The sequence below is a fragment of the Dermacentor albipictus genome, chromosome 1, assembly GCF_038994185.2.
Source record: "Dermacentor albipictus isolate Rhodes 1998 colony chromosome 1, USDA_Dalb.pri_finalv2, whole genome shotgun sequence".
NCBI classification, from domain to species: domain Eukaryota; kingdom Metazoa; phylum Arthropoda; class Arachnida; order Ixodida; family Ixodidae; genus Dermacentor; species Dermacentor albipictus.
In genome coordinates, this window is record NC_091821.1 from 271,684,365 (window position 1) to 271,699,124 (window position 14,760).

The following is a 14,760-nucleotide window of genomic DNA, read 5'->3' on the forward strand; positions in this document are numbered from 1 at the left end:
TTGCTGTCTTAGAAAAGTTGCGACGATTAGAGATTTTTACAAGACAGTTGGTGGAATCGCACCAGTTATACCGAATGTTGTCAATGAAAATATGGTGAAACCTAATCTTAACAGAAGACCCATTGTTGCTATCCTGACTGGACGCCTCCCATAGTTTTTTCCTTATACCACGAACTCTGGGAGAAAAGTTATCAGAAAGCCTAAGTCCGGAATCCGTAAGCTTAAAACCATTCTTCAGCAAAGTAAGCTTGTCATTAAAATCAAGCATTTTCAAAATTACCGGGCGTGGATGGTTCTCACGAGCTCTTCCGAAACGAATGAGGCGTTCGATGCGAGGACATTGAATGCCAAGACTCTGTTGAAATAATTAAGATATATTGGATAGAAGGGAATCTTGAGTTTCATCAACAGTTTCTAATAAGCCATGTAAAATAGTGTTGTTCCGCCTAGACCGATTTTCTAGATCTTCATTCTTTCCAGTCAACTCAGTGACTGTACGCTTGACTGCACCTATTTCGTTATGTAATTGACCATTTTGAGGCCATGAAGCATAGGTGGCCAATTCCTTTTCAACAGCGGAAATGCGCAATTTATGTGCCTCGAAGCGCATACCAACAGAACTTTTTATATCTGCGATGTCGTGAGCCATGTCCTTATTGTTAGTCAATATTTCATTGAAAAGTTCTACAAGCACAGGATTATCGGAGTTCGAGAATGCTTCCTCAACCACCAGCTCTCCAGTAGGATTAGAAGCCCTCAGCGAATTAGCAGAGCGGCTTGAATGGCCCAAAGAAGCGCGAGCCTTTTTAGTGAATTTAGTCGACCGGGTTCCCGTAGTGGGTCCAGGGTTAAGCTTGATATCACCACTCAAGAGATGTGATTGAGGGCCATCACCATAACAGAGCATACATAATGAAAAAAAAGTGGCTGTGGGCAGCACAGCAACAGCAAAAAACGATCGTCGGACTTTAGACAATGAGCATTGTTGCGGTAACATACCTGCATAAGCAAGAAACAGCATTTAGGCGACATTCCGTAGCTGTTGCCAAGCTGCCCACTGATGAGGGGAACCACACACAGGACTTTTAAACCCCTGCCTGATGATGTCGCTGAGCTGGGAGGGTTGCTGATTGGTTTGTCAGGAATGGCAAAGTTGAGGGCGGTGTCTAGCGGCAGAGATGAGCGGATTGATGGCCCGCACCCATGACACACGTGGGCGATAGTGCAGACCTGCACAGCTTCCTCGATCTCAGCCACGTGCGATTGCAGCGGTGATGGTGCAGTCAGCTGCGTGAAGGCAGCAGCAGGGACGACGGTTCCGAGGAAAAGTCTGGCAAGCTGCATAAGCAAGACGTAGCATTTAGACGGCATTCCGTAGCTGTTGCCAAGCTGCCCACTCACCAAGTTTTCACCAACTCACCAAATCAGTGAATGCTTTTTAATAAAACAATATTATAAGATAGGGTGGGGCCTTTAGGTAGCACCAGCAGCTTCTTGTGGATTGAAAAAACAAGAAACAAATTCCCAAAAGCATCGAAGAACACTGAATATACAAGCAGCAAGGACACATACAAAGTCCTCTTCACAGTATCAAGTCTGCCTTACATCACAGAAGATGCGAGCAGATGATATCCGACATTAGCGAAATACACCACCACGATCTGGAAACAGGGCACAATGTAATCTTTCAGTGGATTCCTGCGGCTTGTGGCATCGTCAGCAACGACTTTGCGGACAGAGCTGCGCGGTCTGCCCACGAAGACACCCACTTGCGTCCAATACCTTTGGTGAGGATGGACGCTGCCAGGGAACTTTGTGTGCTTGCGAAGTCACAAGCTCTCTGGACTTCAAGTGCCTTCAATTGCTGATTGCATGAGCTGTACCCCTTGCTACGGCTACAGCTGCCATCTAGCCTTTCCCGAGGCGAAACAACCTTCCTGTGCCGCTTGGCTAGGAGTGGCATGCACGAACGCTTATTCCTATCGTATAGGAATATCCGATAGCCCGATGTGCGACTGCTGTTGGTGCGAGGAAACCACCGAGCACCTATTGCGTATGTGTCCTCGCTACGACGTACAACACCTCTCTCTCCAGACAACTTTAAACCGACTTGACTCGAGACCGTTCTCCGAGTCAAAGATACTCGGACTGTGGCCACACCCGTCACTGGCACAAAAAGCGATTCGTGCACTAGTACAGTGCTTGAAGTGCATCGGCTTAAGAGACCGCTTATGTGCATCCTCCCACGGGCACTCAGTTCCCACTCTCATCTTTATATTCCCCTTTCCCTCACGCCCAGTGTAGGGTAGCGAAGCGGACGCTCGTCCGGCTGACGTGCCTGCCTTTCCTCTCCTTGCTCTCTCTCTCTCTCTGCACACTGGTCCTAGAAAACAACATTGGAGAGTAAAGAAACAGGTAAAAACAAGCACACAGGCGTATAAACACGTACAGTTTCCTAAATTAATAACTGTGCCTCATTTGAATAGTGTCGTTACCCTCTTTTTCAGGCAGCAACACTACACTGAGAAGTGCTTCTCTACGCTTATTAAAGCTATTTAGCATCGCGCAATGTGTCAGTCACTGCGGCGTAACGCTATCTGCTTGCGCCAGCTGTGCGTATACATGGTGCTTCGGCGTGTGCGTGGGAAGCGCATACCTGTAGTCTATCGCGCATCATGCCGCCCTGTAAGGTTCTGCCCCAGTGTCCGTAATCTTCAAGAAAAACAGCGCTCCAAGCAGCAATGTAAGAAAGAACTCACCTTAAAAAGTGCCATCTCGCAAAACAAAAATTGCTTGCCAATTCCCTCCGGCCTCGACCAAAGCTCCAGAAATCCTCCGTGGTCCCTGATAAATGTTAAATGACTCATAGGCATTTAATACTCGAAATGCGACGTTTTCGAATGAGTTCGAGCTCTTATAAATATGCAAGTTTCATTCCCGTGTGACAAAGAAATCAGAGCAGTATTCCCAAATTTGGCCCTTTCTCCCGTTACAATCAAACCTTCCAAGATGCTTCAGATTTTCTCAGTTGCAGTAGAATTCCGAAAAAAGAAAAAGCAGAGCACACGTCGCGTAATGACCTACTTTCTTTTCGATCGTCAAACGGAACTGCGCGCATTGACCGCCATGAGTCTTTGGTACATCGAGCGATTCATTGTAGTAGAGGCCCCTGTCATGCTGGTTGGTCGTATTTCTCGATGAAAGGCGAGGTCTGTTGCTGTCTATTCTTCGAGAGAACAGGCCCTCATGCATTAAACATAGAGGGGGCCACGGTGCAATTACAAATCGGCAAGAACAATGTGCCCGCCAAGACAAAGATATCGGCTGTTCGCAAGCACGATGAAACCGGAGCATGTGAGTGTCTTCCTGTGGGTCGGCGGAAACCCGACGGGCCAAGTAGCGTGGCCATCCTGTTTTGCTTGCCTCGAGGGGAAATCACTGGAGGTGTACAAAGCGAGTACACGTGGCACGTCGCATGAGCGCTATGTAAAAAAGCCAGCCTGGACGTATGCGTAGCCCGGTAGGCTCACACACTGCTGAATTGTTCTTGCGCCCGCCCATTGTGATATTTTTTCGCAACATAATTCAAATATATCCAGAAAGAGCGCCTTTTCTTTTTTTTAGAAGGTCTACCAAGGATTCTTATTTTTAGAAAGGAATGTTCAGCCAAGTAGCGGTAGTTACCATTAGATATATACTGGCGTAAACGACCTGTCATGTAGTGGAGCTTACTGTAAGCAATGACAGTGTGAAAAATTCTTCGTAGAATGTGTGACCAGGTCCGAAGTCTTTCAAAGAGATTTGTGTATAAAATAGTTTACACATTGATGCAGTGATCTTGGCAGCCTGCCAAATACTTGTCACCTCTTGCTTTACCGCGCCCGTTTGAATAGTCATCGAAAACAAAATTCTACCAAATGAGGGCCTGATAGTTGAACGCTGACGAATTGTGGCGCAGAGTGGAAGACTGGCAGAAGTGTTCAATTAATTATAGACGAGGTGGCGAAAAAATAAGTTGTTTTTCTTTTGAACAAGCAATTCCATTTTCGCGACTTAATACGGCAAGCGTATTTTAATCGATTACGGGGGAGTTTAGAAGAACGCGGCCACGCATAATTTTAAGAGCGAGATGTGGAAAATGCGTATGACAGAGATTAGTTCTAAAATTACTCGAAGGAACTGCGGAGCTGCGACCGTACAGCTGCCATAGAAATAATAGGGGGTACATGAATTTGTGGAGCTTTCATGCTTGTGGAGCGATGTATTTATGTGGCTTTGTTTATTACGCTTTCACTGCATTCATAGGCCCAAATTTTCAAGCAATGATACTTTTTGATATACTCATTCTGATAGCAGTGATAATGATAATGATACACTGATTCTGATAGCAGTGGCACGGAAACGCCCCCGCTAAAGAAATTAACTGAGTCGGGAGGGCAGGGCTCTTTGGCTATGCTGATCGACGGCCTAAATAAGAAACTAGTGGAAGTCTTGTGTACGCTTGAAAAGCTTGAAAAAAAGGTAGACAAGCAATGCGCCACAACTACGACTATTGAAAAGTCAACGGACTTTTTGGCAGCCAAGTTTGAAGAGCTCCTGAAAAAGGTCGAGGATCAGCAGAGACAAATTGCTCAATTGCAGAAAACCACAGAAGAACTGGAAAAAAATCTAAAAAAGAGAGACAATGACATCTCAAAGCTTAGAGAATGTGTTGAAAGTGCTGAGCAGTACTCAAGAAGGAGAAATGTTGAAATACACGATGTTCCACACACAGAAGGTCAGGATCTGTACCAGGTCTTGGGGGATCTTAGCGGCAAGCTTGATGTCCCCTTGCCTGAAAGGCACTCTTTGGAAGGGGTACACAGATTGAAGGCACAGAAGGACAAAAGCGCTCCTATAATCGTCAGGTTTACAGAACAAGCAACCCGAGACTTGTGGCTGTCAAAGAAAAACGTCCTCCGAAAAAATGAAAACTTAACGAAAACGCAGAAGGAACTTTTTTGGAAATGCAGAAAACTTGCCAAAGAGCTCGACTATAAGTTTGTGTGGACACGAAACGGCAAGATTCTAGTTCGAAAGGCTGAAGGCGCGAGTGTGATAAGCATTACCACTGAGAATGATCTTGCAAAAATGTCCTAGATGGCCTCGTTCAGTTCTTTTCATGATTGGGACCTTCACGTTACAAATACCCTAGCTGACAACAAAACAAAACGAGAACTTGGCTTAGTACACATAAATGTGCGCAGCATAAAGAAAAATTGGGATCAATTATGCGCATATTTACACACGAGACTCTTTAACATCGATGTAATTGTGATTACCGAGATTAATCTGAATGCAAGTGAACAAGGTAGATACACGCTCAGAGGTTACTCACAGATTGCTTTATGCCGAGAAAATCGAAGAGGAGGAGGAGTTCTTGTATTTGTGAAAGATAACTGGGTTTTTAATAGGCTCGAAGTAGCTTTTGATTATGCAGAAGTTGTTATTGTCACTCTAAGTAAAGTAGATGTGACCTACACCGTATGTGCGATATACAGGCCTCCCAACATGAACACAGATTTATTTCTAGAGGAGCTAAACTCTCTGTTGAAGAAATATATGAATGAGAAGCAGCTTATACTAGTAGGGGATTTGAATATCGACATAATGCAAGTGTCTAGGAAAGCGGTGACAGATTATCCTTATTTACTAGCACAATATGGACTGGTCAATGTAATTAATGAATACACTAGAGAGGAATATTTGGGTTCAAGAGTAACGAAAACCTGCATTGATCATATTGTCGTTCGGCTCGGACAACAGCGCTATGCAAGCGGCATAATTAAAGTCAAACTAGCAGATCATTACTTCATATCACTTGTAGTCATGTCTGACAATGATGCAGAACATTGCGAAGTAAGAACAAAAAAACTAATTATAGACAACGCAAAAGTTGACATGTACATAAAGGACACAGATTGGATTTCACTTTTACATTTAGACCAAGCCAGTTTATATGCCAAATTTGTTGAAACCTTCAGGATGATATACGTAAAGTCCTCTAAAATCATAACAATCAAGCAAAGAAATCCTAATACAAAATGGATTACGAGTGATATTATTAAGTTATGCTTTTAAAAAGACAAAGCATGGCAAAGGTGCGGAAAAGAACCAGGCAACGAACAACACAGAGTGGAAGTTCGAACTTTACGAAACGCGGTGACAGCTAAGTTACGCCTGGAAAAAAGAAAATATTTGATGCGCCGATTTTCGGTATGGAAAAAGGACGTGAAAAAGACTTGGACTGTGGCAAACGAATTAATGGGCAGATCCAAACGAGCTAGCGTCGATGATACCGTGAAAACAAATTTCCCAAATGAAGACATACAGATGCTATGCAATAAATTTAATGAAACTTTTATTTCTGAAGCAGAGAAGCTGAAAAAAAACGGAGAGTGACCAACATTTAGAATACGAGCCGAAACGCACATGCGCGCATTCAGCTTATCTTCCAGCGATGACCGAAGTTGATCTTTGGACGATAATTCAAGGCATGACAAAGTCCAAGCCACCGGGGTTTGATAAAATCCGCCCTCGAGTTTTGTACTTCAACTTTCACAGACTAAAAGAAGTACTTTTAAAGATTCTAAACGGAATTTTCGAAACGGGCATAATACCCAAAGAACTAAAATTTTCAATTGTAAGACCTGTCTACAAAAACGGAAAGAGAAGTGATTGCGCAAACTACAGACCGATAGCAATATTGTCCACAATAGCGCATATAATGGAAAAATATGTGGTCTCTGTAATGCAGTCATTCTGTGACAAGTATTCTCTGAATAACATGGCATAGTTTGGTTTTACAAAGAATAAAAACACAATTAATCTGCTTGAAGAATTCTCTGACTATATTAGTACATCACTAGAAAATAATAATGTAGTGTTAGCCCTATTTTTAGACCTATCAAAGGCTTTTGACACAGTAGTACATAAGATATTACTCAACAATCTAAAGAATCTAGGATTCAGAGGTGACTTCTATAATTTTTTTCTAAATTATTTTACTGATCGACTACAATGTGTTAAACTAGATGATAGCTACAGCAATTTCAAATTAATAACGTGTGGTGTGCCCCAAGGAAGCACGCTAGGGCCAATACTCTTTAATATATATGTATCAGATCTCGGCCTCCTACCACTGAAATCAAAACTTTTTCAGTACGCTGAAGGCACTGCGATAGCCTACAAATGAGTGACTATAACTCGGAATGTCAAATCTTCCAAAGAGACATATCAGTAATCGTAGAATGGTTCGCACATAATTCAATTTTTGTAAATCATCAAAAAACTAAACTAATCTGCTTCAGGAATCCACATAAGGTGCTTGCATTTAACATGAATGTATATTTGCACGCTCCACATTGCAACGCATGTATTTGTCAACCATTACAGTTTGAGCGTGTGGTCAAGTATTTAGGATTTTTTTTTTGATCAACATCTAACCTGGAATAACCATGTCATACACGTTTGTGGAAAGCTAAGAGCTGTCGTGGCCATGATGTATAGTCTGCGCGGGAAAACGCCTATTAACCTAAGAGTTACAATATACAAGGCATTAGCAGAATCGGTAATTACATATGGTATAACATTATATGGTACATGTTCTGACTGTAAAAAGCAAGCGATTGATCGCGTAGTCAAGCGAATTGTCAACAGCATAACTTATGGAACCGGACTAGAACAATCAGAGAGAAAATAAAAGTATAACATTCTAGGAATACTTCCAGTACAGGAGCTATTTAAGTATGTGGTTGTAACACGCTATTATTATTCAAATTCTTTTAAAGTATTGGTAAAAAAAGATGTTGAGTTACGAAAAACAGAAAGGTATTTTAATCCAAGGGTGTTAACAAACTATGGAAAGAAAACAAGAAAGTATTATGTCCCTGATACCTTTAATGAACTTGCAACACTGTATGATATCTATTCAAAAGGTAAAATGATGAAAAATGTGAGGAAGTGGTATTCGACTGTTTATTGTAATATGTGATTTCTTATTGGGATTCTTACGTGACTGGAAAACGTAGTATTTATTCTTTGTGTGTTAGAATATTTTACTTTAAAGTTGTATAATTTTGAACGGTAATTGTATGTTTCATATCTTTATTGAAAGCTGTACCACCTGCTGCTTGGTCTTCTAACAAGCACGATGTGCTTATATTGACCAGCAAACAAAATCTGTCAACAAATGTATTTGAAATAAAGTCTGATTGATTGATTGATTGATTGATTGATTGATTGATTGATTGATTGATTGATTGATTGATTGATTGATTGATTGATTGATTGATTGATTGATTGATTGATTGATTTCACATCATTTCTTGCCATGCCTAGAGGCTTGCGAGACTGGCGGGTAGTCTGAGAGGTATGGGGGTAGGAAAGAATAATATCAATCGAAAGCGAAGTCTGACGGCACTCGTATAGAGAAGGCGCAATGGAGAAAAATTTTTGCGAGCTTTTCTTGCTACATTTTCATGCTACAAAAAGATTAGGTGATGTCCTGCTTGGTGTCTCTAGATGTAACTCGTTTCTCTTTCACTAGGCTTTTTGTCGCCGACAATGTAGATGTCATATGCCTATTCATTATGGCTCATTAGAAATGTATTCACCTGTATTCACCGACCACACATTTCAGCACATGCGGGACAGCCTGACTCATGCCACAGTACACACGTCTTGTCAAGTATAGACAATATTTAATTTGCATTGCAGTGGAGTCACTCTCATGAAATTAGGAAATTCGCAGGCGCTAGTTGGAATCGCTTGGCGCCGGACAGTGGCAATTGGACATCGCAGGGAGAGAGGCCTTCGTCCTGCAGTGGGCACAAAACAGGCTAACGATAATGGCGATGACAGCCACTAAAGCTCGGCACGCGTTCTTCAGCAGCTTCACCGCTCTGAGCACCTCCGAACGCGCAGCGCGTCGTCGCTCATGCGCAGCACGGCACCTTCGCGCCGCTTCTGCATTGCGACTGTGTCTGTTGAGTCCATAGCAGCGCCGAGTATGAACGTCGCTGAGGATGAACCGTTGGAATACTTGGTTTTGCGTCGGTAACAGCGCCCTCCACCCAGGCACGTACCCAGGATTTTTTTTCGGGGGGGGCCCACCACCTCCATCATCATCACCATCATCATCATCATAATCTTTTATGTCCACTGCAGAACGAAGGCCTCTCCCTGCGATCTCCAATCACCCCTGTCCTGCCGCCAACCGATTCCAACTAGCACGCGCGAATTTCCTAATTTCATCGCACCATCTACAGTTTTCTACCGTCTTCTACTGCGCTTCCCTTCTCTTGGTACCCATTCTGTAACCCTAATGGTCCAACGGTTATCTAACCGGCGCATTACATGACCTGCCCAGCTACATTTTTTCCTCTTGATGTCAATTAGAATATCGTCTATACCTGTTCGCTCTCTGATCCAAACCGCTCTCTTTCTCTCTCTCTTAACGTTATGCCTAGCAATCTTCGTTCGATCGCTCTTTGCGCGGTTCTTAACTTGACCTCAAGTCTCTGCCCCATATGTCAGCACTGGCAAAATGCGCTGAGTGCACACCTTACTTTTCAATAATAATGGTAAGCTTCCAGTGAGGAGCTGGCAATGTCTGCCGTATGCGATCCAACCTATTTTTATTCTTCTGTGAATTTTCTTCTCATGATCAGGGTTCCCAGTGATTAATTGACCTAGGTAAACGAACTCTTTCACAGTCTCTAGTGGCCGACGGGCGATCCTGATGTCTTGTTCCTTTGCCCGACTATTTATCATTATCTTCGCCTTCTGCACATTAATATTCAACCCCAATCTTACACTCTCTCAGCTAAAGTCTCCAATCATTTGTTGTAACTCGTCTGCATTGTTGTTGAATAGAACAATGTCATCGGCAAACCGAAGGTTGCTGAGATATTTGCCGTCGATCTTTACTCCTAAGCCTTCCCAGTTTAATAGCTTGAATAATTCTAAGCACGCATTGAATAGCATTGACTCCCTGTCTGACCTCTTTCTCTATAGGTATCTCCCTGCTTTTATTGTGTAGAATTAAGGTAGCTGTATAACCTCTGTAGATATTCTTACGCGAAGGACGAGTCAGTAAGACGAGAATCTATTTACAGATTATATTTACAACAGTGGTTGCAGCGCTGACCGGTTAGATTCACAGCGCGAGCCCAGTTCGTTCTTCCTCCTCTTTTCTGAAGTGATAGCGCCCACGCGCCTCGTTCAAACAAATAGCACACGCATGTAGCAATATTTTCCAAGCTTTTTACGTGAGCGTTCTGTACTCCTTGATTACGTAGTGCCTCTATGACTGCTGGTATCTCTACTGAATCAAATGCCTTTTCGTAATCTATATAAGCCACGTAGAGAGGCTTATTGTACTCTGCGGATTTCGCGATAACCTGAGTGATGACATGGATGTGATCCATTGTAAAGTATCTCTTCCTGAAGCCAGCCTGTTCCCTTGGTTGAAAAAATCTAGTGTTGCCCTTATTCTAATGGAGATTATTTTGTTAAATATTTTATATAATACTGGGAGCAAGCTAATGGTCCTATAATTTTTCAATTCGTTAACGTCTCCTTTTTTGTGGATTAGTATAATGTCTACAGTCTTCCAGTTTTCTGGGACCCTTGCAGTCGATAGACACTTCGTATAAAGAGCCGCCAGTTTTCCAAGCATTATGTCTCCTCCATCTTTGATTAAATCGACTGTTATTCCACCTTCTCCTCCCGCTCTTCATCGTTTCATTTCTTGCAGGGCCCTTCTGACCTCATCGCTAGTTATAGGAGAGTTTCTGTATCCTGTTCATTACTGTTTCTAAGTGAGGTATCACGTCTCCTCTGAGTACTGTATACAGGTCAGCTTAGAATTTTTCCGCTGCTTTTACTATATCTTCGAGACTGCTGATGGTATTATCCTTTTAGTGTATACATCATGGTTTGTCCCAAGCCAGGTTTCTTTTTTACTGATTTCAGGCTGCGTTTATTTTTTACAGCTTCTTCAGTCTTTCTCGTGTTATAGTTTCGAATATCAGTTATTTTGGTCTTGTTGATCAGTTTTCACAGTTCCGCGAATTGCGTAACGCTGTGCGGCCGCCAGTCCCACACAACCACGTAGAGCGCAGGACTCTGCGATTCTAGATGTACTGCGCTCACCGCGAAAGGTTAGATAAACACCCACATAAGCACAGCAGAGAAGTGGCTACATGAGGCGGTTCGACCGATAACTGTAGAAGCGTCATTCAAAGCAAGTAATTGTTCTCCACTTCCGGCAGCGTTTTCTCTACTTCCTTTTTAAATAAAAAGATGTTGATCCATAAATATTCTCATAAACAACGGTTATATTTTTATTATTCGATTTTCCTTGCAGTTTGGTTGTTGCCTTGGCTCTCTCCCTTAGTAGATCGCCTAATTTCTCAACTCCTTGCGATTTTTGTTTCCAGTTGCCAGTTTTGCACGAAAAGTGCTATACCATTAGGGAAAAACAGACGAAGTAACGGGCGACAGTCATCTTGCTTATGGGTTTAAGGGTCATTGCAGGGTTTCATGATGGACGCTCTTTCACATTATTTTATTTCCCACCTTATCTAACCCGTATCACGTGTATATGGTTCCGGGCATCTGCCAGCGTCGCGGCGAGCCGTAACTCAAGGAAATAGTGAAGCAAAGCGAAACACTAAACTCATTTGGCGTTTTCTCTGGCCGCAACTCTTTCCATGAGAGTACAGACCAGCTGAGTAACAGCCGCATCCCTCTCCTGGTCCCAGGATCAGCCTAAACAAAGGAGGTTGAACTAACAAAAGCAACAGCTATGCGCGTGACGGTTGAATAGATGGTGACAACTGAACGCATATCGAGTTAATCGCACGGGTGCGGAATCTATGAGAAAACTGTCCTTCACATTACAAGAGATGCCGAGAACTACCGCCATCTAAAAGGAGTGAAAAAGGCAGCATAATGCTGACCGATTAATAGTTGCCAAGTCTCAACATTCATCTGGCGGCGCTTTAGGAATGTGTGAGGAGTGGTGGCGTGGGTGGGGAGGGGGGGGGGGGTATGCCACTTGATTTCGGGGGGGGCCCGGGCCCCCCCGGGCCCCCCCCTGGGTACGTGCCTGCCTCCACCATTAACGTAACACGGGCAACCATATCTGAGAGAATGATAACTTTTATTAGACGCGGCGTGGGAGGGGGGAGAGGAGGGGCGAACGGTCCAATTTCGTTCAAGAGGGGTTGAGGCGACCATCCGCCGCTACCAATCGAGGCTCCGCTCTTTGCAGAGCGTCGATAACAGCAGCCGCATCCAGTCCACGCCGGTCTTCTTCACCAGGGGCGCGCACGCACCTCTACGGCGCCGACGTGGGCAAGATTTTATCCAGGGCCTCTCCGATCGCTTCTGCAATAGTAACCTGCAACGGTTAACGTAGCGGTGTTGTGGAACTCGGTCACGAACGGAATAACTAGATCTCAGTCTGAATCATCGGATGCGATCTGCTGCAAGACAAGTACCCGGGCTGCCACTAAAGCATTCCGCGAATCTATTGCTTTGATGGCACCACTGTCGGATCAGTAGGTTCCTCGCAGTCCGACCGTGCAAGAAAAAAAGCGTCATTAAACAAGTGTGGTATTCCGCACCGTGGACACTTGAAGAACAGTTATTTCGGTGCGTTTATAAAATCAGACGACAGTTTGAGTGATGGAAGGACTCGTAGAAACCAATAGCCAGAGGAAAGCAGGGCTGAAACGTCGCGACCAATCAATGAGGTGGAACTCAGAGGCTACTGGTATAAAATAGGCGTATGGAGTTCCTGAGGAGCCGCTTCTACAGACCGAAGCATACTATTGGACGGTAGGCTCCGGATACAGCTTGCGATGACTGGTAGTAGCTACTGGGTTCGACACTCGTTGGACACGATCGCCTGTATTCATCAAGGTGCAAGTCTGCATATATATCTGCTGAGAAGCTGAGCCACCTCTGACCCGATGGAAATCATCGAGGCGCTCACGAGCAGCAAAACCTGAACACGTCCGTATCAATATAAGGGCACGCACTTTTTCCTTAGAGCATGCCCATGGGCGGACAATGCCGAGTAAGCCAGTTACCATGCCTGTATGTATACGTCCAGTCCGGTTCTGGACTGCATGTTTGTTGAGCTTTCTCTGGTATTTCTTTGTAATTTTGTTTTCATGTAAGTGTGTTTGTCTAACTTTGTCTATTTTTTTTTTACTGAAACTAAAATCACGTGTTCGATCTCAAGCTCTCTGGGAAAGGCACACACAAGCTAGAACACTGTAGCTCTTCGCTTGCCGGCGCCTTTGCTCCATATGAAGTCTGGAATAAATAAAGTTACCTTAATTATTAATTGCATAATTTATATGTGTTGAGCTGTCCAGGGATACACAGATATTATGAGCAACCAACTATGATACCCGTACCCTTGTCTGTACCACTGAAGTCAAGCAAGACTGCACGCAATGTCCCTTCAAGTAATCTGCCCGACCAAAATATTGTGTATATCGGCTCAACGCAAAGCAAAATACAAAAAAAGCATTCAGAGCCCTTCCACCCTGCGAAGAGAGAAGTCCAGCAAAGCGGGCGCTATGTTTGGTTTTGCAATGGTGGGGTTTTCCTATCTTGGGGGGGGGGGGGGGGGGTATTTGCTATGTTGAATTTGACTATTATGAGTTTGGTAATGGGTGAATAAAGAGACATTTACTCAAAGATCCCGTTTGTCAGCATCTATTTCAGGACCATTGTAATCGTTGCCTTGTGATCCATGTGGTACACTGCAAGTGGTTGCACTTTCACTGTGTTAATCTTCTTCTCGAAGGTTAGGTCGATGCATGATCGGTGACGAGTGGTGGGTACGGTGGCATCGGTGAAACGCTTGAGTCCAGCATGCTCCAACATGAAGGTCCACGCCCCGTCGGGTCTGCTCACATCGACATTGAAATCTCCCACGATGGCGATGGATGCATTGTCGGAGGGCTTAAACTTCCCGAAGAGATGCACCATAAGCATTTCGATCACGACACATCCCGCACAGTTTCTTGCTGCACGTCTTCGGAGGAGGTGCGCTGCCACAACGCACCCGCCTCGACGCCGTTGCGCATCACGCACGCCGCCAACTGTGGACAAGTCTCTAGCCAACCAAAGACTGTCACACACAATTGGCGGATAGAGACAATGCCGTTTTACTACAGCGCGGCTACAGCAATCACGGCGCGCGCTGTGTAAGTATATAGAGCGCGCGATGTATAGACATACAGTATATAGTGCGCCGCACAGGTGGCCGCCGAAGAGCGCGCGCCGCGGCATTACACAATGTCGCGAGAGAGACGACGCTCGTGGCGAGGAATACACACCACTTGGGAAGGATGCGTCGGCGGTGGAGAGGAGCACAAGCTGTTAGTCTATGTCCACGGAGACGAGATCCGCCAGAACCTAGCCATAAGTAGCTTCGCTGTACAAAGACGTTAAGGCTCGTTGAAACTCTGAATCCAAACTATAGCCTAAGAAACAAACTAGCCGCAGAGAGTGCCTGTCCTATAGGAACAGCGAAAGTAGTCACAAATACGTTTGCAAATATATGGTAATCTAAATGTGCATTGCCCATGGAAAAAAGTACATTTAGGCGCCTCTCTACAAGTGATGCGGATTTCGGCGACAAACGCGGCTCGGAACCGTCCGCGCACCGGGCGGCGAGGAAACGCGACACAG

At 44.3% G+C, this 14,760-nt stretch overlaps 1 long non-coding RNA gene across 1 annotated transcript in view; it reads right to left on the minus strand.

The window, feature by feature from the left end:
- Positions 1-1,030: 1,030 nt before the first annotated feature.
- The window catches only part of LOC135915345 (uncharacterized), a 216,189-nt gene continuing 202,459 nt past the window's right edge, over positions 1,031-14,760 (minus strand). The window contains exon 3 of the long non-coding RNA XR_010568599.2: positions 1,031-1,338. This is a non-coding gene — a long non-coding RNA (uncharacterized lncRNA). The remainder of the gene's footprint in view (positions 1,339-14,760) is intronic.